General features: G+C 45.3%; 1 protein-coding gene across 2 annotated transcripts in view; it reads right to left on the bottom strand.

Annotated features, from left to right (window-relative positions):
* LRRC2 (leucine rich repeat containing 2) overlaps positions 1–25410 on the bottom strand; it is a 637261-nt gene extending 611851 nt beyond the window's left edge. For both annotated transcript variants that reach the window (XM_073653022.1, XM_073653032.1), the window contains exon 1: positions 25262–25410. The gene's annotated coding sequence lies outside the window, so the exon portion shown is untranslated. The remainder of the gene's footprint in view (positions 1–25261) is intronic.
* Between the last annotated feature and the right edge of the window lie 818 nt (positions 25411–26228).

Below are 26228 nucleotides of genomic sequence, written 5' to 3'. Positions count from 1 at the left end.
GAACTGCCGAGAACCAGCTGGCGGTGCTGGAGCCCAGGGTAAATACTAAAAACAGAAGAGCCAGAGGTGTATTTGGAGGAGGTTTTAAATCCGTACTACAGTGGATGTGGACAAAGCAGGAGAATTTGCCGGACACACAGCTGGGGATCAGCTGACGTTACTGAATTCCAATAACACTGGAGCAAGCGTTGACTGTGCAGACGGCACTTCTGAGCAGCAACTAGCGGTATTGGAGCCCAGGGTAAATACTAAAAACGGAGGAGCCAGAGGTGTAATTGGAGCAAGTTTTAAATAAGTAGCACAGTGAATATGGACAGAGCAGGAGAAATTGCCGTGAACACAGCAGGGGAACAGCTGACGTTACCGAACCCCAATAACACCGCAGCAAGTGTTGACTGTGCAGACGGCACTTCCGAGCGCCAACTGGCGGTGCTGGAGCCCAGGGATAAGAATGAAAACAGAGGAGCCAGAGGTGTAATTCGAGCAACTTTAAAATGTGTAGTACAGTGGATTTGGACAAAGCAGGAGAAATTGCCGTCCGCACAGCAGGAGAACAGCTGACGTTACTGAACCCCAATAACACGGCAGCAAGTGTTGACTGTGCAGACGGCACTTCCGTGCGCCAACTGGCGGTGTTGGAGCTCAGGGATAATACTGAAAACAGAGGAGCCAGAGGTGTAATTGGAGCAACTTTAAAATCTGTAGTAGTGAGAATGTGGACAGAGCAGGAGAAATTGCCGTCCGCACAGCAGGGGAACAGCTGACGTTACTGAACCCCAATAACATGGTAGCAAGTGTTGACTGTGCAGACAGCACTTCCGAGCGCCAACTGGCGGTGCTGGAGCCCAGGGATAAGAATGAAAACAGAGGAGCCAGAGGAGTAATTGGAGCAACTTTAAAATGTGTAGTACAGTGGATGTGGACAAATCAGGAGAAATTGCCGTCCGCACAGCAGGAGAACAGCTGACGTTACTGAACCCCAATAACACGGCAGCAAGTGTTGACTGTGCAGACGGCACTTCCGAGCGCCAACTGGCGGTGCTGGAGCCCAGGGATAAGAATGAAAACAGAGGAGCCAGAGGTGTAATTGGAGCAACTTTAAAATCTGTAGTAGTGAGAATGTGGACAGAGCAGGAGAAATTGCCGTCCGCACAGCAGGGGAACAGCTGACGTTACTGAACCCCAATAACATGGTAGCAAGTGTTGACTGTGCAGACAGCACTTCCGAGCGCCAACTGGCGGTGCTGGAGCCCAGGGATAAGAATGAAAACAGAGGAGCCAGAGGTGTAATTGGAGCAACTTTAAAATCTGTAGTAGTGAGAATGTGGACAGAGCAGGAGAAATTGCCGTCCGCACAGCAGGGGAACAGCTGACGTTACTGAACCCCAATAACACGGCAGCAAGTGTTGACTGTGCAGACGGCACTTCCGAGCGCCAACTGGCGGTGCTGGAGCCCAGGGATAAGAATGAAAACAGAGGAGCCAGAGGTGTAATTCGAGCAACTTTAAAATGTGTAGTACAGTGGATGTGGACAAAGCAGGAGAAATTGCCGTCCGCACAGCAGGAGAACAGCTGACGTTACTGAACCCCAGTAACACGGCAGCAAGTGTTGACTGTGCAGACGGCACTTCCGAGCGCCAACTGGCGGTGCTGGAGCCCAGGGATAAGAATGAAAACAGAGGAGCCAGAGGTGTAATTCGAGCAACTTTAAAATGTGTAGTACAGTGGATTTGGACAAAGCAGGAGAAATTGCCGTCCGCACAGCAGGAGAACAGCTGACGTTACTGAACCCCAATAACACGGCAGCAAGTGTTGACTGTGCAGACGGCACTTCCGTGCGCCAACTGGCGGTGTTGGAGCTCAGGGATAATACTGAAAACAGAGGAGCCAGAGGTGTAATTGGAGCAACTTTAAAATCTGTAGTAGTGAGAATGTGGACAGAGCAGGAGAAATTGCCGTCCGCACAGCAGGGGAACAGCTGACGTTACTGAACCCCAATAACATGGTAGCAAGTGTTGACTGTGCAGACAGCACTTCCGAGCGCCAACTGGCGGTGCTGGAGCCCAGGGATAAGAATGAAAACAGAGGAGCCAGAGGAGTAATTGGAGCAACTTTAAAATGTGTAGTACAGTGGATGTGGACAAATCAGGAGAAATTGCCGTCCGCACAGCAGGAGAACAGCTGACGTTACTGAACCCCAATAACACGGCAGCAAGTGTTGACTGTGCAGACGGCACTTCCGAGCGCCAACTGGCGGTGTTGGAGCTCAGGGATTACAGTTCAGGTGGTAGAAACATGAACAGAACAGGAGACCTGGATACTGTTGCCAACCAATTATTTATTCTGGAAGAGGACTGGCAAATTCATGAGAGATCCAGGCCTTGTTCATTTTGAGAAAAGTAAGCCGGTCAACGTTATCGGAGGATAGTCGCATGCGACGGTCTGTTAGTACACCACCTGCGGCACTAAAGACGCGTTCCGATAATACACTAGCAGCAGGGCAAGCTAGCACCTCCAGTGCATACTGACTAAGCTCTGGCCATGTATCCAGCTTACAGACCCAAAACTTGAAGGGAGAAGAGCCGTCTGGGAGTACACTAAGAGGGCAAGACATGTAGTCTGTCACCATCTGACGGAAACGTTGCCTCCTGCTGACTGGAGCTGTCTGTGATGGTGTAGACATTTGTGGCAGCGGGGACACAAAACTTTGCCACATTTCGGCCATACTGGTCTTGCCTTGTGCTGAGGCGCTGCTTCTGCTCCCTCTTTGTGCAGAGCTTCCTCCACTGCCTCGACGCACTGAGCTGCTTTGTAAAGCACTAGCAGCACTGCTCTCGGTTGGAATGGAGAACATGATGGAATGCACCAGTGCGTCTTGGTACTCCCGCATTTTACGCTCCCGGTTCAATGGTGTTATGAGGCTTTGTAAGTTGTCCCGGTAGCGAGGATCTAGGAGGGTGGACACCCAATAATCAGCCGTGTTGAGAATGTGGGCGATGCGGCGGTCGTTTCTGAGGCACTGCAGCATGAAATCAACCATGTGCTGCAGACTGCCAACTGGCCAAGAAACGCTGTCCCCTGCTTGAGGCGTGATCTCTGCCTGCTCTGCATCACCCCACCCTCGCTCTAGATACTGACTACTAGAGCATTGTGTACCTCCCTCCTCTGGACAGATGTCTTCCTCATCCATTGACTCCTCCTCATCCTCCTCACAAAGTGTCCCCTGCCTAGGCCTTTGTGAGGAACCACGTTGCGCAGACTGTAGAGAAGCAGATGGCATTTGTGACTCCTCATCCTCCACCTCTTCCAAAACCTCGTCCCTTAGTGCTTGCAGTGTTTTTTCAAGCAGGCAGATAAGGGGGATAGTCATGCTGACTAGTGCATCATCTGCACTCGCCATCCGCGTGGAATAATCGAAGGCACGCAAAACGTGGCAAATGTCCTTCATAGAGGCCCACTCAGTGGTGGTGAAGTGTGAACGGCGCGCACTGCGACTTGTTTGCGCCTGCTGCAGCTGGTACTCCATTACTGCTGCCTGCTGCTCACACAACCTCTCCAACATATGTAACGTTGAATTCCACCTGGTGGGTAGGTCACATATGATGCGATGTTCCGGAAGACATAATCGGCGCTGCAGAGCTGCAATGCGTGATCTTGCATTGCTGGAACGCCGCAAGTGAGCGCACTCTATGCGGACCTTGTGAAGCAGTGCATCAAGATCCGGATAGTCCCTCAAAAAACTCTGCACGACCAAGTTGAGCACATGTGCCAGACATGGGATGTGAGTGAGGTTGCCTAGGCCCAGAGCTGCCACCAGATTTCGGCCATTGTCACACACTACCATGCCTGGCTGGAGATTCGCTGGCACAAACCACACGTCACTCTGCTGCTTGATGGCATTCCAGAGCTCCTGCGCTGTGTGGCTTCGATTCCCCAAAGAAATTAATTTTAATACGGCCTGTTGACGTTTGGCCACGGCTGTGCTCATATCGGTCATCATAACAGGTAACCGTTCACGGGTCGATGTGGAGGTAGACCGTGACGGCTCCTGCAGCGCTGATTCAGAGGAACTGGAGTATGAGGAGGAGTCAATGTGTACAGACTGGATTCCTGCAATCCTTGGAGTTGGCAGAACACGTACAGCGCCACTCAAGATCTGTACCCGGCTCCACAACATTTACCCAATGGGCAGTGAGGGAAAGGTATCGTCCCTGTCCATGCTTACTGGTCCACGCATCAGTGGTCAGGTGGACCTTGCTACTGACGGCGTTTTGTAGCGCATGTTTAATTTTTCCCTCCACATGATGTTGCAGGGCAGGGACGGCTTGCCTGCTGAAATAAAAGCGGCTGGGCACGTTGTATTGTGGGACTGCCAATGCCATAAAGTTACGGAATGTGTCAGTCTCCACCAGCCTGAATGATAGCATTTCAAGGGCCAGTAGTTTAGCAATGCCAGCATTCAGAGCCTGTGCTCGGGGGTGGTTTGCCGAGTATGGGCGCCTTTTCTCCCATGCCTGTGCTAACGATGGCTGTAGACTGGCCTGGGAGTGTGAGGATGACTGGGAAAGTGGTGCTGTGGGTGGAATTACACTGTGTCTCTGTACAACAGTGCCAGAGATTCTTCCATGGCGATCCTGTGAGGAAGCCGAACCAGCTGTGTGTGAGCTGGAGGAAGAGGCTACAACACGAGCTGAAGAGGTGGTAGGTGGCGCTGTAGGTTGGCCTAGGTCTTCAGTGTGTTTGTGTAACTCCACCACGTGCTTGGTCCGCACATGTTTCCACATATTTGTGGTATTGAGGTTGCTGACACTTTTCCCTCTTTTCACCTTCTGATTACACAGCTTGCATTTGACAAAGCAAATGTCATCTGCAACTGTGTCAAAAAAGGACCAGGCACTGCAAGTCTTGGGAGCGCCCGCTTTGGATTTTGGAAGAGCCATGCTCCTAATGGGTGCCGAAGTGGAGGCTACAGGCAACCAAGTCTGCCCCCTCCCTCTCCCTCCTTTTTGGGCCGTTCGGGGAATCTCTTCCTCAGAGCTGCTCCCACCACCTTCCTGTCCCTCACGCCATGATGGGTCAAGGACCTCATCATCTACACCACCCTCTTCAAACAACTGCTTCTCCTGGGTAGTCTCGACAGCACAGTACGCACCAGAAAGTGGCACCTGAGTCTCATCATCAGATGCGTACTGAGGTGTGCTGCTGACCATAGGCACTGGCCCACCCGCCTCTTCAGATTCAGAGAGACAAAACGGTTGCGCATCACTGCATACTACCTCTTCTTCAAATTCTCGAATTCTGCTTGGCTGGCCCCCTCTTTCCAAGCCAAGAGATTCAGAGAACAGAAGTAGAGATGGCTCCTGTCCAGGGCTCTCTGACTGCCTGGGCAATTTGGCAGGTGGTGAAGAGACAGATGGGTGCTCTTCAGTGCTCAGGACCTGAGAGGATCTGGAACTAATTGAAGTCGATGCGTTAGCTGCCATCCATCCGACAACGGCTTCAATTTGGTCCTCGCGCAGCAGTGGGGTACGGCTAGCTCCTACAAAGCTGCGCATAAAGGACTGTTCCCTGGTAAAACTGGGGGATGCTGAGTCACTGGTGCCCGCAGCAGGCACAGAATCCCCACGTCCTCTCCCTGCAGGCACAGAATCCTCACGTCCTCTCCCTGCAGAAACTCCACGCCCACGCCCACGACCACGACCACATGCCTTACTCCCTGCCTTCTTCATCTTGGTAGACTGATAAAGATAGGCAGAAAAGTACTAAGGGCTTAGTGTGCTTATTCCTGAACAGCTGCTAACAGGTATAAGAAACACTAATTTTATAAAGTGTGGACTAGACTTTAATATGAGCTAATGTGGCCTACACAACTGTAAAGTGGAGTGTTTGGTGAACTTTATTTAGGTTTTTTTTGTCACAAAAAGACACTGGATGTGCCTAAAGATGTAATAACGATAGTATCACAAACTTTTTGTAGCTATTACAATGTAGGAAGGTAACCTACAATGCAATAGATGAGGCTGCAAAAAATAGGCTAATACTAATCTGGCTGGGGCTGCAGGGCCCAATGCTGCAGAAAGGCTCCTCTATCTACTCCTATATAGTGTGTTTGGAATCAATTTAGCTGAATATGGATGGAACCACCACACTAATAGGAGATATCAGGAAAAATTATGAATTGGCAATAAAGGACAATGTATGAGGCAGTGACACACACTGAGTGCACTACAACCAGACGGGGTTGAAGCACACACTACAGGGTGAGCTGCACTCACACACCAGACCTTGCAGACAGCGGTGAACAGTACAGATGCAGAGCACTGTGCACTAGTGCTGCAAGACGGAAAAAAAATTCTCTATCTACTCCTATATAGTGTGTTTGGAACCAATTTAGCTGAATACAGATGGAACCACCACACTAATAGGAGATATCAGGAAAAATTATGAATTGGCAATAAAGGACAATGTATGAGGCAGTGACACACACTGAGTGCACTACAACCAGACGGGGTTGAAGCACACACTACAGGGTGAGCTGCACTCACACACCAGACCTTGCAGACAGCGGTGAACAGTACAGATGCAGAGCACTGTGCACTAGTGCTGCAAGACGGAAAAAAATTTCTCTATCTACTCCTATATAGTGTGTTTGGAACCAATTTAGCTGAATACAGATGGAACCACCACACTAATAGGAGATATCAGGAAAAATTATGAATTGGCAATAAAGGACAATGTATGAGGCAGTGACACACACTGAGTGCACTACAACCAGACGGGGTTGAAGCACACACTACAGGGTGAGCTGCACTCACACACCAGACCTTGCAGACAGCGGTGAACAGTACAGATGCAGAGCACTGTGCACTAGTGCTGCAAGACGGAAAAAAATTTCTCTATCTACTCCTATATAGTGTGTTTGGAACCAATTTAGCTGAATACAGATGGAACCACCACACTAATAGGAGATATCAGGAAAAATTATGAATTGGCAAAAAAGGACAATGTATGAGGCAGTGACACACACTGAGTGCACTACAACCAGACTTGGCTGAAGCACACACTACAGGGTGAGCTGCACTCACACACACAGACCTTGCAGATAGCGGTGAACAGCACAGGGAACTGTGCACTAGCACTGCAAGGCACAGTGATTTAGAAAGTAGCTTGGGTAAAGCAGTATAGAGCAAATAGGTAGCTAAAACTGTCCCTCAGAACAACAGCGTCCTATCCCTAACTGAATTCACAGCAGAGTGAGCTCAAAATGGCGGCGGTGGCTTTTATAGTGCATCATGACATCATTTCAGCAGCCAATCACAGCCATGCCATTAGTTAAGATGCCTACATGCCTAACAGGATGTGCCCACACTTCTTAGGATCCTCATTGGCTGAATAAAATGAAAATGTCTCATTGCATTATGGGAACTTCCGATTCCGGTATACGATATTGCAATAGTATCGGAATTAAGTATCGGAATTCCGATACCGCGAATATCGGCCGATACCCGATATTTCAGTATCGGAATGCTCAACACTAGCAATAACATAAAAAAAATCATGTTTCCTAGTGCAAAATAGACATTATTTCATTTTTACCTTGAACTTGTAAATTTTGTAAAACTATAAAAGAAGAAAAATTTAGCACAATGAAAAAGTCCATTTTCATTTTAATAAAATAACATTCACTGTTAAAATGTAAAATGTCAGTCACACTGCCCTGAACTATTGCATGCTCTTGACAATCAAAGACATCTTCGTTTCTGGTACATTTTCAATACAATTAATACTACAAAGTATTATACAAAAGTGTACAGTAATTATTCTGACTTTACATAAGTGCATGAAAAATGTCAAATGAGCAGTGAGTCCTCGTGAATGCCATAACCTAATGCCCTTTTAGCTATATACAGTTTAGAGACGAGCTGTCCAGTAGTAGTAGACAGGAATTACTTTCCTAAGACCAGTGTACGTGGATGGTGGATAGTGGTACATTGTTGATAGCATTTGTTATAATAACCACAAAATGTTTCTATGTTGCGAGTTTGTACCAAGATTGGATACTTGATCATTTCTTGATCACTGCGGGTCTGACCGCTGAACTCTCCACTAATCCTGACATCTGGGAGTCTCAATGGGAGTGCAGTAGCTTGGGAGCATTGATCTGTGATATATAGCGGATGAAATCGAAAGCAGAAGGCATTGACTAAAGTGGAGTTTGTTTTGTTTCTGTTATGTGTGTGGTTTTTTTTTTGTTAAAAAACAAAACACAGCTGCCCATAATTACCTATATAACTAATATATAATAAATATGTTGATATTGCAGATGATGGGAGGTAAAATCCATTATTCTTTATAACATACAGTGGGTACGGAAAGTATTCAGACCCCTTTAAATTTTTCACTCTTTGTTTCATTGCAGCCATTTGGTAAATTCTAAAAAGTTCATTTTTTTCTCATTAAAGTACACTCTGCACCCCATCTTGACTGAAAAAAACAGAAATGTAGAAATTTTTGCAAATACTTTCCGTACCCACTGTGTACTTCAACTGCTCCAAAATATCTTTTTTTTTAGAATAAAGGGCACTTCCTGTCCAACAACAAATGGGTTGTCTGCTTTCTATTGACATTTCTGAAATGCCATACACTTACATGTAATGGCATAGTAAGCTATAAAAAGTGCACTGCTTACCACAACACATATGTAGAAACCTTTCATGGTACTTTTTCTTATAGAGAGGAAGTATTACATTCCAGTCCATCAATGGTCACCAGAAAAAGAACTTGTAACCTATGCCTAAGTGCTTGTGCAGGAAGAAAGTAGCATTCTGCAGCACCCCTTATCTTTGTATAATAGCAAGGAAATTAGTTTCACAGGAGTAGTTGGTTTACATTAGTGGCCAGGTTACCCATGTTTATGCAGCCTATTTAATAACATATTGCACAGACAAACATTTAAAAATTGTTTACATTAAAATACGTTCCAATTTATGCAAATTTTCAGCTGCGTTTTGCAGTACGAGCAAAGTCTATGGGAAACCAGAATTCTCTGTTCACACATCTTGTTTTTTTTTTTGCCGCGTGTTTTGTGCCTTGATTGGGTTTTTGGAAAATTGAGCATGTCACTTGTTTCAGTGTTTTTTCAGAGTCTTTTCAGTGTTTTTTCACTCATAGGAAGTAATGGGTGGTGAAAAAAACGCTGAAAAAACACACTTTTTTCAGAGTTTTCAGCGTTTTGATGGCAAAATAGAATGGGGTTCTTTTTTTTCACAGAACTTTATGTAAGTGCTTAAATAGAGACAGAAGTACAGTGAAAAAAAACACTGAAAAAACGCATCCTGTGTTTGTGACGCAGCTGATTTCCTGCCAGAGATCAGCTTTGCTGCAGATTTCTGACGTAAAAAACACAACATGTGGAAACACAGCCTTAGCCTTACACACTTGCTGTGTTCCTTTCTGTAGTGACAATGGTGAGCAGACCACGGCTAATGTAGAATTATGGTTCAAGTCCTGAACTGATTACCCTCTCTGACCTGGTGAGGCAATGACGAAAAATAATATTACAACAGCATTTTTTCAACAAGTCTTCACTTGGGGCCCAGTCCTGCACTGTTGTACATCATGGTGTTAAAATCAGACCTGCCTGAATTTAGAGGTGTCAGGAACACCTTGCCTTGTTGTGGTGGTGCATCATCACAATTCCAAAGATTTGATGTAGATTATGTAGATCAACTATGAAATGCTATGCACCAGCCTTTTGAGCTCAGTTCTGTGCAGGGGTCCAATTCTGTGCAGGGGCTTACTGATGGAATTTACACCAGTCAATGCCCATAGAATACTCATTTTCACAAAAAATTGAGGATGATGGTAAATAAAATAGTAATGATTAGAGATGAGACAATCTTTTGAAATTCGAATTCTCCAACTTTTTCTAACAAATTAGATTGTAGCAGACTGATTTTCGGCAAAGTGAAAGAACTGCAAAGCCTTAAATTAACTTGAAAAATATGTGTAGAACACTCTAAAGTCTCCAACCCATTTTATGCTCTTTAATACAAATTAGCAATGTTTAAGTGACCTTAATATATTTATCTATGAGTAAGCGAATGGTAACCAGTGACAACCAACAGCCTGTTCTTCAGACACTAATCTTCTTCACTACTGCTGTTGTACAACATGCTATTTGTACAATATGTTAACTATTTTATGGCTTCTTCTCCCTATCTTTATAGTTAAGCTGTGATTTCCTCTCACTATCCAGATTCACCATAAAATGGCGGCTGCATTTCCTGCTTTAGCTCTTATACAGACTATGATAGCTTCAGATCATTATGATAACGCCCGCCTGATCATGCCCAAGGTCATGTGATTCTTCTCTAGCTGATGTAATCCTCTGCAATAAGTAAAGTGGGGTTGGCCATTTTACAGAGAATTTCTAAAACTTCAAAACAAATTCAATTCACTTGAATATACAATTATTATTTTCAGGTATGTCAATAGTAAATTTTCATTGACAAGTATTATAAAATAATTATGTGAAGTATAATAGTATGTGTACTTAACATGCATACACAAGATTGACAGGCAATTAAAGAAGACAGAACACACCGCGGAGTAACCATATACTCATTTGCACGTAGGCTTAAAAAGAGTTGTCCATTACTGTACAATTTCAATTTGGAACCCCTTATAAAATAAAAAAAATTATTTTCACCTGTGGCAGCAGTCCCCGCCAGCTATATCGGTACCGCTGTTCTCGCAAAGTAACGAAACTCGTGTCACATGCCGCTTGTGTCACATAGGGCCATTATTTAGCTATAGATCATCAATATTCTGTCATAATGGATGTCTCCTCTGATGGAATAGTAAAGTTTTGCAGATAATGAGCGGCCGCTCATTGGCTACAGCCAGCTCAAGTCCCATTACTTTCTAAAATCAGTGGCGATGACATTACTGAAGAGTCACTGCTGCCAGAGTTGAATATTCACTATTTTTATCTTATATGATGTCTTGAATTGATTAAACTGGGGTTGACCAGTAGTGTACAACTCCTTTAATACATTGCTGCAATGCTTCTGTAGTAGTATGTCTGGCAACTGCTGCAATATATTTTAGGAACATCAGAACTGGAGCACAAATGGCTGAGCAAGCCTCCAGGACCTCCTTTATGATTTTGATTTTACTACTAGGAAGGCATGAATAAATCGATGACATTGTGAACCCAAAACCTCTGATTAATGGGGTATGTCCCTATATAGTCTGGCATCGCTCAATCAATGTTTGTAATTTTAAGCAATGTCAGTTTTTGATTTAATTTTCAAAAGTAATAACAGAGCAATGCAAGGATCTACATCATTGCCATTGTATGAGGAATTTCCAAAGCAGATATGTCAGGAGTCATTAAATGGACTCCAGCAAAACACGAGCTGGAAATTATATACCTCACAAGTTGTCATCCTCTATTGAACTCCTTAGCCAATCACGAGAACAGAGCTGGATCACATGACAACTCCAAATGTTCACGTGTGTATATGGCAGTAAAGGTGTGATGGATTTAAAGTATGTTTTTTCTACAACACAAAACATCTCTCTTTTTGAAGGGTGTTTTGTTAGTTCACCCACTAGTTGATCGAAAGATGCCATTATTTAAAGAATTTATCTTAGATAATCCACCCTACAGAACAGATGTCACTCTAGCAAAAGGCTGTATTCATATACGGGGGCGTAATGATCGCAGTCATAGAGACTGTGACCACGTCCTGGCCTGTACAGGAGAAGGGCTCACCGAAGCCAGCTCCTATTTAAGCTGGATGTCCGTCCGAGGATGCATATTCAGCTAAATGTATTAAGGCACAGAGACCCACCATCTCCCTGGACTGCAATACACACCACCGGCCAATCACAGTCCACAGCAGATGTCAGTGTGCAGCTCTTCATGCGTGGTCATGGCAGTGACGTCATGTGCCAACTATGGCAAACACTCTGACGTCAGCTGCTGGCCTGTGCGCTGACTTTGGAAGAGGATGGTGCATGTCATGGTAGCAGGAGAAGATAGTAAAATTAGTTTTTTTCTTTTTAAAATGTGTCGGAGAAGAGCAACAGAGCAGGGGACATTATTAGAGGATGGAGCCCAAGATGGAGGACATTATTATATGATGGGGCCCAGGATGTGGGACACTATTAAATAAAGGGCTAGGATGGAGGATATTATTATAGGATGGGGCTCAGGAGTAGTGTTGAGCCACCCCCGTAGTGTTCGAGTTCGGTTCGGTTCGTCGAACACCCGTGTGTTCGCCGAACTGTTCGTCGAACTGTTCGTCGAACACCTTCGAACACCATTAAAACCAATGGCAGGCAAACAAAAACACATAGAAACACATAGAAAACACCTTCAAAGGTGTCCAAAAGCTGACAAACTGCTCAGAAGACACAACTAACACATGGAAAAGTGACAAGTACATATAGTCATGCGAAAATAAAAGAGGTGGAGGAGTAAAAGGAGGGGGAGACACAGATATAGGCATGTCATGCCCTTCTAAAATCCAAAAAGTGAGAAGCCGACACGGCCAGTCCGCTCCTGCCCGTGCCACCTCCGTGTCGCCGGGTTTGTGCCAGAGCCGCGGTGAACCCTGATGGCCAGCCCCCCTCTCCCAATACTGGTGCCTGTCCGCTGGTGGGTCGAGCGAGCCCCCCTGTGGTGGAGGCAGCTCTAAGCTTTTTAATTTAAATTGTCTCTCTAATTTGAATGAATACACTTTAAATCCATTTGCAAGGATCTATTGGAGGGCAAGTCTCATGCCAGCAGCCGCGTAATTCCAGCTCCAGTAGCGTCCACTAAAGCTGCTGCAGTTAAAAAGCTTTTATAAGGATCGAGCTCGGCTGTCCACCGCAAGGCATCCTACTGCCAGTCCCAGCCCCTATGCCTTGGGGTGCCTCCTGATGCTCTTCACTGAGTATCCCATGGTCCCGAAGCATTTCCTTTGAAAAAATTAAGTGTCTAAACTACAGGTGGTGTAGCTTGCTTAACAGCCGGGATAATCCGCTGACTAGCAGACACTGCTACTAGGCACAAAGTATTTCCTGGGCTAGATGCAGTTAAAAATTTGTAATTAGATACTCTCGTTGGATGCTGAGAAAGCATTCCATAGAGTCTCCTGGCACGCCATATATGATTCTCTTAAAAAGCTTGGGGTAGGGGTCTAGGGGACCCTTTTATAGCCAAAATCATGGCCCTGTATCGCAATACGTCACCTAGGCTGAAGATAAATGGAACTGTAGCACCCTGAGGGCTCGGTTGCTACAGACGTATTGCACCTCACCCAGAGGTGTGATATCTCACTCTCAGGTAAGGATGGAGTGTGGATCAGGACCCGACACCTGCATGCATTACACCACATTGCCGTGGGGCAGGGCGACCAATATGCCCCTGAGATGGGCACGACAGTCCCTGTCCCTGGCTGGAGTGGGGGGAGGGAACACTGAGGAAGGGGAACCCTGTAGTGCAGGAGCAGGGAGGAAGCAGTTCCTGGGTGCATTGAGAATGGAGTATAAAAGGTGGGCACCATCTTAGTTCAGTGCAGAGAAGTCTGAGCAGAAGTGGCAGGGAGCAGGGGCTCTGCATGAGCTCTGCTCCGGAGGCGGGCCTAGTAACAGAGGCCCAGGCCTGGAAGAGGGAGAAGGAAGGAAGAGGAGCGGAGAAGGCTCCAGGAACGAGGAATGAAGGGATCCCAGGGGTGCGGACGGGCGAGTCGCCACCGCACGCCCGAATCCACCTGCGTGGAGGGGTCAGGCCAAAGGGGGAGACCGGTCCCCGAACTAGTGGAGGCAGGAAACGACCCTCAGCTAGAAACCGGAGGCTCTGACATTTTATGTGGCGCAGCCCCTCGCTACACCCGCTAGGAAGGCACCACATAGGGTCAGGGAAACTGGCGCCAAGTTTACCAAGAGGAGGCCCGAGGCAGCCGGACAGAAGTGTTGGTAAGAAAGGCCAGACAAAGGACACACAAAGGGGGTCCTGTGAAGTGCTCCAAAGTTATCTGGGAGTTGTCTGAGCCCCTCACCTGGTGAGCACAGTACGACGTGGGCAGCCGTTACCTGCAGACGTGGTCTGGATAATAAGAACTGTGAGTAAAGGCCCTGGACTGCATCACTGACTCCGTGTCGTTACTGCTGCTGCCCTGCACCATCACCCCCATCCTCCGCATACACTGCCCTGAGGCTATACTCCTCCCGTGGGGAGTTATGCTACGCTCTGCTGCACCCACAACACCAGCCTCAGTGGTCTGCCCTGTAGCGGCGGTTCACTCTGACCGCAATCCACGGGTGGCGTAGTCGGACATTTAAACATCAAAACCACATAAATAGTTCCGCCACTGGTTTGACCGCCCTGAGCCACGGAACCGGGTCGCCGCCACGAAGACTACAACCACCAGCATCCACCAAAAAGGGTCCGGCTCCGGGTGTCCCAAGGCCCAGGGGGTGCGTCAGAACATTTTCATCACCTTTCACAATCACCAATGGGACAAGGCAGGGATGTCCTCTGTCCCCTCTCTTATACATCCTAGTGACGGAGCACCTGCTCTCATCAATTCGCCATAACCCCAATATTAGGTGGATTGAGGTGGGAGGCACCGAGTACAAGTGCTCTCTATTTGCTGATGATGTCCTAGTATATATCACTCAATCACATATATCCATCCATGCTGTTATGGCTGAAATAGATCACTTTGTTACACGGTAAAATTTTAAAATCAATGCAGCGAAGTCTGAGGCCCTCGATGTCTCCCTCCCCAAATCCATATAGGATTCCATCCAGTCCAACTTTCCCTTTGCCTGGCCCTCACAGGGTATCAAATACTTAGGAATTCCTATTCATAGAGACCTCTCCCATCTATGTTATCTTAATTTTGGGCCCTTTATTGAACAATTCCATACAGACCACGGTTGGCAAGTTAGAACTGTAAGATTCACTACGTGAACCGCTGGTGTTTTGTGGAAAAGCACATGTACACCGCGTTCCAAATTATTATGCAAAAAGTGTTTAGGAGTGATAAGGGAAGAATTTGTTTGTTTGTCAGTTAAACTCATTGATGGTGATGTGTGTCAGGGCTCTTTATATCACTGTAAGCAATTGCAGACACCTGTGCTAATTAGTTTGGCAGGTGTGTCCAATGAAAGGCAAGACTACTTAAGAAGGCTCTCTCACATTATTAAGCAGCCTACATTTTCTGCCAAAATGGGAAAGAAAAAGGATGTGTCGGCTGCTGAGAAGCAACAAATTGTGGAGTGTTTAGGTCAAGGCATGACTACAATCAACATTGTGCGATGATCAGGATGAAGTGTCTTGGCAATCAAGAAGTATGTAGCTGATTCACAGTACACACGTGTGCGTGCTGATAAGGGCAAATTGAGGCTACAGCGCCAACAAGGAGGAGGTGGAGTAATGTTTTGGGCTGGAATCATGGGGAGAGAGATTGTCGGCCCCTTTAGGATCCCTGAAGGCGCTAAAGATGAACTCCATAATGTATGTGGATTTTCTCAAACAGCACTTCCTGCCATGGTTCAAGAAGAAGAACCGTGTATTTCACAGCAAGATCATTTTTCTGCATGATAATGCACCATCTCATGCTGCACATAAAACATCTGCATCTCTGGCTGATATGGGCATAAAAGGGGACAAACTTATGGTGTGACCCCCATGCTCCCCTGACCTCTACCCCATTCAGAACCTTTGGAGCATCATTAAAAGGAGTGTCTATGATGGCGGGAGGCAGTTCACATCTAAGCAACAGCTCTGGGAGGGTATTCTGTCCTCATGCAAAACAATTGAAGCAGAAACCATCCAAAACCTGACAAATTCAATGGACGAGAGAGTTCAGAAGCTCCTTTCGAACAAGGGGTCCTATGTGAAAATGTAACATCACCTAGAATAAAGTTTTGAGTTGAAAACTGTTTGATTTCAGTTTCTAACAACCTGCTAATGCTTATAATTTCAAAAATGACCATTTTTTTGGTCTTTATTAAAATGAAAAGGTTGATCGAAAAGTTTGGGGGATCTAAGAGTGTGGCAACCCAGTAGTCATGATTACTTCGAATTCTGACAATATGAGGGTCATGCTGCAGGTAGTGCAGCAAGAAGGCACTTATGTGTCTTGCGCATCTCGGAGCCCCAAAATTATTTTCCGGGCTAGATGCAGCTAAAAATTATTTTTAATTTTAAATCTGGTGGAGCTTATTATAGATGGCCTAATAGGATCAGTGCTGCACACTGCTACAAAGCCCAAATTATTTTTCAGTCAAGATACAGATAAACATGATTAGTAATTTGAAAGCTTAAAACGTTTGGTAGGGTGATTTTAACCAATCATCAAGCTTTTACTCTCCCCAGGATGACATAGGGGTAGAAAAGTCGTTTCGGATCCATGATTTGTTCATCTTTATGAACGTGAGTCTGTCTACATTATCAGTGGAGAGCCGCGTGCGCTTATCTGTCAGCACACCACCAGCAGTGCTGAACACACGTTCAGACAGAACGCTGGCTGCGGGGCATGACAAGATCTCCAAAGCGTAAGTGGCTAGCTCCGGCCATTTATCCAGATTGGAAGCCCAAAAAGAGCAAGGGTCCAGTGACACAGTCGTGGCTTCAATGTTTACTTGGAGATACTCCTGTACCATCGTCTCTAGGCGTTGACTATGTGTCAGACTTCTTGTCTCCTGTGGCCTTGCAAAGGATGGGCTAAAAAAGTGGTGAAATGATTCCGCAAAATTGATGTTACCAGCAGATACTGTGGTTCTGTTACGGTTTGAGTGCTGAACACTTGACGGTCCCACGGTTGGCAAGTTGGAACTGTGAGATTCACTACGTGCACCACTGGTATTTTGTGGAAAAGCACATGTAAGATTCTGCAACAGTCTCTGCTGATACTCCTGCATGCGTGCATCCCTTTCTATGGCAGGAATAATTTCTGCAAATTTACTTTTGTACCGGGGATCTAACAGTGTGGCAACCCAGTAGTCAGGATTATTTCTAATTCTCACAATTCGAGGGTCATGTTGCAGGTAGTGCAGCAAGAAGGCACTCATGTGTGTTGCGCATCCAGGAGCACCAAGTCCCTGTTGTGTTGGTGGCGAGGTAACAATCATGCTTCCTTCCTCTGTCCTCTCCCCCCAACCTCGCACAACAGAAATGTGATCAAGGTCTCCCTCATCTGATGAGTCTTCCATCAGTTCGTCCTCCACTTCTTCCTGGGCTCCTGCACCTTCCTCACTAGTTTGGCTGCTACCATGCGCCCTGGTAAAACCATCTCCCCCACCCTCACATGCCTGCCGCCTTGGTGCTGCCGACCTTCTGGACCTTGCAGATGTTAGCCCTTCCGCATACAACTCCTCTTCCTCTACTTCCTCCTCTTGTGCCACCACCTGACTCCGAATTCTGTTTAACATGTGCTCCAGCATGTAAATCACCGGAATAGTCATGCTGATAATGGCATCGTCAGCACTAAACATCTTCGTCGCCATTTCAAAACTGTGCAGAAGGGTGCATAGGTCCCTGATCTGAGACCACTCCTCCAGCGTGATTTGCCCCACCTCTGAATCTCGTTGGCCCAGGCTATACGTCAGAACGTATTGCACCAGGGCTTGTCGGTGCTGCCACAGTCGCTGCAACATGTGCAGAGTTGAATTCCACCGGGCAGGCACATCGCATTTTAGCCGGTGAAGTGGCAGGCCCAATGACTTCTGTAGAGATGTAAGTCGCTGAGCTGCGGGATGCGAACGGCGGAAGTGAGCACACAGCGACTGTGCCCTCTGCAGAAGGCCATCTAGTCTGGGATAGTGGGCTAAAAATTGCTGGACAACCAGGTTCAACACGTGAGCCATACAAGGCACGTGTGTGACATTGCCCCGGCGAAGGGCCGCACCCAGGTTTGCAGCATTGTCGCACACGGCCTTCCCTGGTTTCAGGTCCAGTGGAGACAACCATTCATGAAATTGGTTCTCCAGAGCTGACCACAACTCCTCAGCTGTGTGACTCACATTTCCCAGACATTTCAATGTAAAAACCGCCTGATGACGTTGAGCCCTACTGCCAGCATAGTAAGGAGGTGTGCAGGATCCCTTCTGCGCAGTTAGAAAGCTTGTGGCATGACCAGACAGGCTTTGGGTGCAGGTGGAAGACCGAGAGGAGGTTGAGGAGGCAGAAGCAGTGGAGGAACTTTGACATAAAGAGGATTGACGCACAACTCGTGGGGACGGCAAGACTTGGACAGCAGCCCCTTGTCCTGCTGTCACCATAGTTACCCAGTGCCCAGTCAGCGACATGTAACGCCCCTGTCCATGCCTACTCGTCCAAGTGTCTGTGGTGAAATGCACCCTTTCACACACAGAGTTTCTCAAAGAAGCGGTGATGTTGTGTGCGACATGCTGGTGGAGCGCAGGCACACCTTTCTTTGAGAAGTAGTGCCGACAGGGCATCTGGTACTGGGGCACTGCGACGGACATAAGGTCTCGAAAATCCTCTGTGTCCACCAGGCGGAAAGGCAGCATTTCTGTAGCCAAGAGCTTGCAGATGGTGAAATTCAACCTCTTAGCTTTCTCATGGCTAGGAGGAAATGGTCTTTTACTTGTCCACATCTGAGGGACCGAGGGCTGGCTATTGTGCTTAGACGGGGTTGATAAGGGTGTCCCCGGCAAACTGCCGGTCTGTGAGGAAGATGCAGGCGGACATGTTAGGTTGCCTTCATCCAAAGGTGGTGCTATCGATGTCGGACAGCGCTCAACACCAGCTGGTGTTACCACCTCCAAAGAAAATGATGACCTGCCAATCACGCTGGCTGTTGCGGGTAAAGAGGTGGCAGGTCTGCGCCCCAAAACAGGTGTGACTGCTGTCCCCCCAGTCACAGAAGATGAAGAGGCCGCGGATGCACAAGATATGGCAGACGGTGGTTGGCCCGGCCGGCTAGGCCGCATTGTAGCACACTGAGCTTCCCACTGCAACTTATGCTTCATGTCCATGTGCCGGTTCATGCATGAAGTACTCAAACTATGTATTTTTTGGCCTCTACTTAGCTTTTGCTGACAAATGTTACAGATAACACGAGTTGGGTCATCTTTATCGATCTGAAAAAATGCCCAGGCTATGCAAGGCTTAGCACCCTATCGACCTGAAGAGCCACCACGACTTGTGGTGAGAGGCAGAGTTGTGTTTGAGGATGCAGTTGTTGACGTGCTTCCAGTACTACGTCTCTGTCCTGGAAGGTGCAACCTGACCTCGTCGTCACTAGCATCTTCCTCCACCTCCTCTGCTGACCTCATCTCTTGGCTGACTGTGGGTTGACAGTAAGTGGGATCTCCGACCTCATCATCATCATCCTGTGCGTTATCACACCCGTCGTCCTCAGAGCCAACCTGTTCCTGCCCTGACAAAAAACTAAAGTTGTCGCTCCAATCAGGTATTTGAGTCTTATCATCGTCTTCCTCATTGTCTCCACCAACAGGAGTTACAGTTTGGGAATGAGGGTCTATATTATGGTCAGAACCTTCTGCGTCTGGTCCTGGATCCGACTCATAAAGATTCTGGGCATCAGTGCAGATCATTTCCTCGTCTGGATTCACAGAAGCGCTGGAGTCGACCTCTGATTCCCAGGCTATAGTATGAGTAAACAGCTCTGCAAACTCAACCATCTGTTCTACCTCATACTCAGACGGGCAGCTGGAGATTTGGGAGCTGTGAGGAAGCAAGTGCGATTTGGGTGACACCTTTGAGGACTGGAGTATTTGTGATGTTGAAGTTGATGTGGAGGAGAGCCCACTTAAAGGAGCACTTGATATCCGTTGAAGCACCTGCTGTTTTTGTGCCTCATCTGGAATTTGTAGCGATTGGCGTGGCCGTAAGAAAGGGATCTTATCACATTGTCCGCTAAAAGAAGTAGACATTTTAGTTTGGCTGGAAGATGGTCTTTCTTCTGCAGATGTTACTGTTGCTTTAACACCTACCCCACGGATACAACCTTTTTTCCCCTTCCCAACACGCCTATTCCCCTTTCCACCAGCAGCAGGCCTTTTTCCACTCATTTTGGTGGTTAACTAATTCACAACTCTGGAGTTGTTTGCACAAAAAAACAATGGATGGTAACCGAGCAGAGCTGAGTGGCCAAACTGTGGTATTAGGCCAAAACTATTGGCTGGGTTAGATGCAGAAAAAAATTATTTTGAATTTGCAACCTGATGGAGGTCAGTATAGATGGACTAATAGAGAAAGTCCGACACACTACTAGAAGGCCAAATATTTTTTCAGAGGTAGATGCAGAAAAAAATATATTCAGTTTGCAACCTGATGGAGGTCAGTTTAGATGGATTAATAGAACAAGACCCACACACAGCTAGAAGCCCAATATTTTTTCAGAGGTAGATGCAGAAAAAAATATATTCAGTTTGCAACCTGATGGAGGTCAGTATAGATGGACTAATAGAACAAGTCCCACACACTGCTAGAAGCCCAAATATTTTTTCAGAGGTACTGTAGATGCAGATAAAAATTAGTTTTAATTTGCAACCTGATGGAGGTCAGTATAGATGGACTAATAGAGAAAGTCCGACACACTACTAGAAGGCCAAATATTTTTTCAGAGCTAGATGCAGAAAAAAATTATATTCAGTTTGCAACCTGATGGAGGTCAGTATAGATGGACTAATAGAGAAAGTCCGACACACTACTAGAAGGCCAAATATTTTTTCAGAGGTAGATGCAGAAAAAAATATATTCAGTTTGCAACCTGATGGAGGTCAGTATAGATGGATTAATAGAACAAGACCCACACACAGCTAGAAGCCCAATATTTTTTCAGAGGTAGATGCAGAAAAAACTATATTCAGTTTGCAACCTGATGGAGGTCAGTATAGATGGACTAATAGAACAAGTCCCACACACTGCTAGAAGCCCAAATATTTTTTCAGAGGTACTGTAGATGCAGATAAAAATTAGTTTTAATTTGCAACCTGATGGAGGTCAGTATAGATGGACTAATAGAGAAAGTCTGACACACTACTAGAAGGCCAAATATTTTTTCAGAGGTAGATGCAGAAAAAAATATATTCAGTTTGCAACCTGATGGAGGTCAGTATAGATGGATTAATAGAACAAGACCCACACACAGCTAGAAGCCCAATATTTTTTCAGAGGTAGATGCAGAAAAAACTATATTCAGTTTGCAACCTGATGGAGGTCAGTATAGATGGACTAATAGAACAAGTCCCACACACTGCTAGAAGCCCAAATATTTTTTCAGAGGTACTGTAGATGCAGATAAAAATTAGTTTTAATTTGCAACCTGATGGAGGTCAGTATAGATGGACTAATAGAGAAAGTCCGACACACTACTAGAAGGCCAAATATTTTTTCAGAGGTAGATGCAGAAAAAAATATATTCAGTTTGCAACCTGATGGAGGTCAGTATAGATGGACTAATAGAACAAGTCCCACACACTGCTAGAAGCCCAAATATTTTTTCAGAGGTACTGTAGATGCAGATAAAAATTAGTTTTAATTTGCAACCTGATGGAGGTCAGTATAGATGGACTAATAGAATGATGCTATGCCCAAAAGATTTTACTTCACTAGGTGCAGTAAAAAAATTGGTATTCTATACACAGGTGGTATATCTTGCAACACAGATAGGCTACTCCACTGACTAACACACTCTGCAATAGGCCAAAAAGGATTAGCTTTGCTAGATTCAGCCAAATGCTGTGAAAAAAACTTGCACAGCACTGGCACAGACCTGCCTGGCAAAAACTGATAGGAACTCATGTAACCTAGTCCTGAAAAGGACTGCAATTACAATTAGTCTTTACTCCCACAACCGATCTATTTAAGAGCACAGACCTCCCTGATAAAAGTCGTAGGAAATGCTGTAACCTAGTCCTTAAAAGGACTGCAATCACAACTATTCCCTACTCCCAAGCTATCTGTATATTTGTGCGAAAATTGGCTTGAAATTAACAAGGTATAGCGCACACAGCAACAGCGGTGCCGTCTAACACGCAGCTGCAGCAGTGAGAAAATGGTGGCGACGGGGAAAATGGCTTGGTCTTATAGGGCAAGGACATGTGACATACACTGCCAATGACACATGCCCTTGCTTGTGTGAAAAAAAGCACTTCGCTCCGTGTGTGCGCTGCTGATAGGCTGACAGATTGCACCTCCCCACTGTAAATGCGGGAAAGAGAAAAAAAAATGGAGATCTTCATTGTTCCTGCAGAGATCCATCCCCTGCCCCTCCCCCCACCCCGCTGTACACTCAAACTGCGTATTAACATTAATTTTCATCATTACTGAGAAAAAATCCAGTTATGATTTTGGTGCACGAACAGTTATCGAACATAACCTCGAACAGCCGAATTTTTCTCAAATTGTTCGTGTTCGCCGAACGGCTCGAACACCGCCCAAAACAGCTCGAATTTGAGATTGGCGAACAGTTCGAGTAGAACAGCGCTCATCTCTACTCAGGAGTGTGAACATTATTAAATAAAGAGCCAGGATAGGGGACATTATTATAGGAAGGTGCTCAGGATGGGGGACATTATTACAGGAAGGTGCTCGAGATGGGGGACATTTTTAAACAAAGTGGCAATAACGGGGGACTTTATTGCAGGATGGGACAAGGATGAGAAAAATTAATACAGAACGGGGCCAGGATGGGGGACATTATTAAAGGAAGGGGCAAATTATTGAGAACATTATTACAGGAAGGGGAACATTACTACAGGAAGGGGCCCAGGATGGGGGATATTATTACAGGAAGGGGCCAGAATGGAGGAAATTACAGCAGGAAGGGGGAAACATGTACAGGTGCTTCTCACAAAATTAGAATATCAACAAAAAATTTAATTTATTTCAGTTCTTCAAAAAGTGAAACTCATATATTAAATAGTCATTACAAACAGAGTGATCTATTTCATGTGTTTATTTCTTTTAATGTTGATGATTATGGCTTACAGCCAATGAAAACACAAAAGTCATTCTCTCAGTAAATTAGAATAAGTAACAAAAAAACACCTGCAAAGGCTTCCAAAGGTACCTTAGTCTGTTTCAGTAGGCTCCACACTCATAGGGAAGACTGCTGACTTGACAGATGTCCAGAAGGCAGTCATTGACACACTATACAAGGAGGATAAGCCACAAAAGATCATTGATAAAGAAGCTGGATGTTCACAGAGTGCTGTATCCAAGCATATTAATGAAAAGTGGAGTGGAAGGAAAAAGCGTGGTAGAAAAAGGTGCCCAAGCAACTGGGATAACCGCAGCCTTGAAAGGATTGTTAAGAAAAGGCAGTTCAAAAATTTGGGGGAGATTCACAAGGAGTGGACGGCTGCTGAAGTCATTGCTTCAAGAGCCACCACAAACAGACGTATCCAGGACATTGGCTACAAGTGTCGCATTCCTTGTGTCAAGCCACTCATGACCAATAGTGATCACCAGAAGCGTCTTACTTGGGCCAAGAAGAAACAGACCTGGACTGTTGCTCAGTGGTCCGAGGTGTTGTTTCCAGATGAAAGTAAATTTTGCATTTAATTTGGAAATCAAGGTCCCAGAGTCTGGAGGAACAGTGGAGAAGCACACAATCCAAGCTGCTTGAGGTCTAGTGTGAGGTTTCCACAATCAGTGGTGGTTTGGGGAGCCATGTCATCTGCTGGTGTAGGTCCACTGTGTTTTATCAAGACCAAAGTCAGCGCAGCCGTCTACCAGGAAATTTTAGAGCACTTTATGCTTCCCTCTGCTGACAAGCTTTTTGGAGATGGAAATTTCATTCTCCAGCAGGACTTGGCACCTGTCCACACTGCCAAAAGTACCAATACCTGGTTTAAAAACAACAGTATCACTGTGCCTGATTGGCCAGCAAACTCGCCTGACCTTAATCCCATAGAGAATCTATGGGGTATTGTCAAGAGGAAGATGAGAAACACCAGACCCAACAATGCAGACGAGCTGAAGCCTGTTATCAAAGCAACCTGGGCTTCCATAACACCTCAGCAGTGCCACAGGCTGATCGCCTCCATGCCACACAGCATTGATGCGGTAATTGATGCAAAAGGAGCTCCGACCAAGTATTGAGTGCATTTACTGAACATACATTTCAGTAGGCCAACATTTCGGCATTTCGGATTGTAAAAACATTTTTCAAGCTGTTATTATAAAGTATTCTAATTTACTGAGATAATGACTTTTGTGTTTTCATTGGATGTAAGCCATAATCATCAACATTAACAGAGATAAACACTTGAAACAGATCACTCTGTTTGTAATGACTCTATATAATATATGAGTTTCACTTTTTATATTGAAGAACTGAAATAAATTAACTTTTTGATGATATTCTAATTTTGTGAGATGCACCTGTTTATCTTCATAGGATCTAAAATGCTACAAGGGCCAATACATCTGACCAACATGCGTGTGTGGGCCACGGTCCAAATTTTGCACCAGTGCCCATCGGACTTTAGCTACGCCACTGTCTAAATAGTGCCTATTATTTATACTATTCTACAAACAATATGAGCATATTAGATCATTCTTATTTTGTTATACTGACGTAAAGTTTTGCAGATTGAAAACATTATACATAAAAGGCTAAAGCCAAATGATTTTCTATGGTATATGAGGCAGCTTTACATGGGGGTCTGACCATCCAGCTGTCATTCTAGCCATGACTGAACCTGCTATACAGAGCAGCTGTACAGAGGGGATGGTTTTTGGATAGGGTTCTACAGCAGTATTAGCGTAACATTTAACTTTTACTACAAGAGCAGATGTTTTGAGAGATGGAACAGAAACATGAATAATTAAAGATTTTTTTTTAAACCCTCAATTTAATCTGCTGTTGATTGAACACAAAGCAGAAATAACAGGGTTGGGTTTGTGAAGTGCAAAACATCAGATTCTTTCCATTAGCACAAATCATTTACATCTGACTGTAAAAAAAGGATGCTCCTTTATCTGAGAGCTGTCATAATGCAAAAATGATAGAATTAGCCAAGAGATGACAGGTAAATGACAAATTCAGCCCTGCTACATCAGTATAATGTATAAATGCACTGCCTACAGCTAATGATATCAGATGACTGCATGCCGGGACAGTAAAATCTGATCCCGCATCTGACAGACAGAATAAGATTTGCTTTAAGCAAAGTATGGACATACAATTTTAAGTGAATTTAACCTTTCCAAACAACCGGCTTTAATAACACACGCAACACACTGCTGACTTACAGTGCACAATAGAGGCCACAAGTCGGGGGGACGGCTCCTTCTCCATACACTGCACACTGCAGATAGTCAGCTCTTGTTTACAGCAGCAGATGCAATAGCTGAAGCATAACTCACAGTCAGCCAGGTCAAACCTCACAGCGTGACTAGCCTTTTAGATGTACTAATATTCTATATTTGTAAGCTGATAACATGATCTCTGGAAGCCCAAGTGCCAGGGCCTTGTGTATGATAAAATATCTGGAGCTTATAAATCAGCACGACTGAAAGGTATGCGGCTTGACTAAGGAAGCGTCTACCTCATAATGGGGAGATCCTGGAAGTGTAAAAAAAACCACACATATATATATATATATATATATGTATATACAGACAGTAAAGCCATTGACAGATGGTGTAAATAATATGGATTCTCTTGTGACAATGCTGTCTGTAAAGATTTGGGATATACTGGGCAGCAAGTCTCTTCTTGAAGTTGATCTGTTGGAAACAGAAAAATAAGTAGGTGTGAGAATCTGAGATATTGGGTGTGACGGTGCACTTACAGCTCCTCGGCCTCACACTGTATTTCCTGCCGCGTAGCTAATGAGCTGTCAGTTAACCAGAGGAGAGTGGTACTAGGCAGGAAATACAGTGTGAGGCTGAGGAGCTGTAAGTGCACCGTCACACCCCAATGCAAGTCTAGATGTCTATATACAGAACTTCGAATCTCGATTTCTCGCCGCTGGAGTATCATAAAGAGATTAACTTGCTTATTTTTAAAAGGATTACACGGACGAATAAATGGATTGGGGATGGAGAAGATTCTAACAAGTTCCCTTTAACGATTATAATGTAATGTGTAAAAGAAGTGGATATATAGCAGTTGCCTTGTTAATGGTATATTTTGATTGTTGCTCTAGAACCCTCTACAATGTTAAATAGCATGGAATTTGGGAAAAATGCATTTGCTTATCTTTTAAAGAGCTAC

Source organism: Phyllobates terribilis, unplaced genomic scaffold, assembly GCF_046119375.1.
Source record: "Phyllobates terribilis strain yellow unplaced genomic scaffold, ASM4611937v1 Scaffold_1__5_contigs__length_1240528914, whole genome shotgun sequence".
NCBI lineage: Eukaryota > Metazoa > Chordata > Amphibia > Anura > Dendrobatidae > Phyllobates > Phyllobates terribilis.
The sequence above is the reverse complement of the archived record's forward strand: the minus strand, read 5'-3'. Positions and strand labels throughout refer to the sequence as shown.